The 2,363-nt window shown below is 36.1% G+C and overlaps 1 pseudogene across 1 annotated transcript; it reads left to right on the top strand.

Moving 5' to 3' along the window:
- The first annotated feature begins 1,004 nt into the window (after window positions 1–1,004).
- On the top strand, window positions 1,005–1,976 carry LOC306655919 (small ubiquitin-related modifier 1-like; annotated as a pseudogene). The gene has a single exon. The product of its transcript is annotated as a small ubiquitin-related modifier 1-like (transcript).
- The last annotated feature ends 387 nt before the right edge of the window (window positions 1,977–2,363 follow it).

The raw sequence follows: 2,363 nt of genomic DNA, 5'->3' as shown, positions 1-2,363 counted from the left end.
TCTGGCTGGCCTCATTGCCTCTGCCTCCACAGCAGCAGTGGTCTTATACCAAGAAGTTCAAACAATACGTTACCTTCAGCAACTTCATAAGAATTATACTGAAACCTTGCAGACTCAAGTATGTATTGACCAGGAAATTCTAAGTGAGCTTCAGCAACTAAAAGATTCTGTTATCTGGCTAGGAGAACAAGTACAAGATTTTTGATGGACCCAGAGACTCCAAAGCCATTATAATATTGCTCACTTTCCCATACAATGACACTGAGGTTCAATGGCAGAGGTATGTAATCATTTAGTGCAACTTGATTCTTTTCACAATCCTCTTTGGATGTATTAATACTACAGTCTCAGGTCCTGGCCATGGCTAATGCCCATCCACCTACTTTTGATGATGAAAAAATTTGGAGCAGTTTAGCTAAAGAACATCTTCCCTTACCCTTTTAAGTACTTTTCTACACATATAGCTAGGTTACTATCCTTGACAATATTGTTCATTGTGTCTCTGGCCTTATTTTATGTAATTTGTTGAAGAGGATGGAGACAACTAAACCACTAGGAAAATATGGTTCCGAGATTAATCATGCTTGCTATGTTCCAAAAGAACCAAACTCATGAACTCATGGGAAGAACACCCCAAATCAGATTGGTCCTTGACTAAAATTAACAAAGCCCTCAATTATGTTACACATTAAAATCATTTTTCTTAACATTAACAAATTAGCCTTCCACACTAGAATTATGCCTTTAACTTTAGTAAGCTAATTAGTCTTCATTCTATACCATGTAATTATTTCCCCTAACCTAACAAATTAATCTTCACATATTATTATAATGTTTTTCTTTTCCTTACTTTTAGCTTTACAGTTGTTTGTTTGTTTTGTTTTTTAAATAAAGTGGGCGGAAGTCCCGCAGCCGTGGTGTTGTGTTGTGGGGAAGAAAGACGGATTTGTAAACTCTGGAGTCAGGTTCTGCCTGCCGGGGCCGCTGTGGAGACCCTGGGGTGAATGTCTGATCAGGAGGCAAAACTTTAGACTGAGGATTTGGGGGATAAGAAAGAAGGAGAATACATTAAACTCAAAGACATTGGACAGGATAGCAGGGAGATTCACTTCAAAGTGAAAATGACAGCACATCTCAAGAAACTCAAAGAATCATACTGTCAAAGACAGGGGGTTCCAATGAATTCACTCAGGTTTCTCTTTGAAGGTCAGAGAATTGCTGATAATCATACTCCAAAAGAACTGGGAATGGAGGAAGAAGATGTGATTGAAGTTTATCAGGAACAAACAGGGGGTCATTCAACGGTTTAGATATTCTTTTTATTTTTTTTTCCCTCAATCCTTTTTTATTTTTTAAAAAATAGTTCTTTTGCAATGTGGTGTTCAAATGGAATTGAAAACTGGCACCCATCTCTAAAACTTCTGGTAATTTGAATTCTAGTGCTCATTATTCATTATTGTTTGTTTTCATTGTGCTGATTTTTTGGTGATCAAACCTCAGCTCCCTTCATAGTGCCCTCTCCTCTTAAAAAATTACACGTGTACACAGAGAGGCCACCTTTTTCAGGACTGTGCATTTTCAGGCTTGTGGTGGTAAATAAGATCAACCAATGTGAGTGTCTATAATGACTTTCCAGTTGGCCCTGAAGTTCTAGCATGTGATTGCTTCACTCCTGGACTGTGACTTTCAGTGGAAGGTGGAAGTTCTTCAGAGAACTGAACTGTGGGAAAATGACCTTTCCTTAACTCGATGCTACTTTTAAAATCTGAGGGTCTGGACCAAAAGAGGAGAAATATCAGCTTTGGAATCAGGACGACAAACATGGTGAGAATGATGACTAACTCCAAAGATGGCTTCACTGAAGAGAAAAGCATTTTAAGATTAAAAAAAAAAAAAATCTTGTCAGAAGATCCCAGAAAAGTTCTAATTTTCATTAGCAGTTAATAAAGTTACTCATGCAGAAGTGTATACAACAGAACACTGCTCCTTTGATTTTATTTGTAATTTTGGCCTGGGATACGGGTTTTCAGTGGACATTGTCTGTACCAGCTTCATTAAAATAAATAATATTTGTAAAAATATTACTAATGCTAATTTTATTTTTATTGTATAGAAAAGAAAAAATTGCCTAAAATAAGGTTTTCTTGCATAATACTGGAAATTATTTGCACATGATACAAATATTTCTTCAGTACTGTATAGTGATGATGTTAATGTCTTTGAAGCACTGGAAATTACTGAAGTGCCTTCTGAATCAAAGATTTAATTAAGGCTAAAATATCTCTTTAAAAACTCACAGTGCTTTTTAAAAATTTGATATTCCTGTATGGTGCATATATATGATAGTTACTCAATCATGTTGA

This window comes from Sciurus vulgaris (assembly GCF_902686455.1).
Source record: "Sciurus vulgaris genome assembly, chromosome: 3".
Lineage (NCBI taxonomy): Eukaryota > Metazoa > Chordata > Mammalia > Rodentia > Sciuridae > Sciurus > Sciurus vulgaris.
The sequence above is the reverse complement of the archived record's forward strand: the minus strand, read 5'-3'. Positions and strand labels throughout refer to the sequence as shown.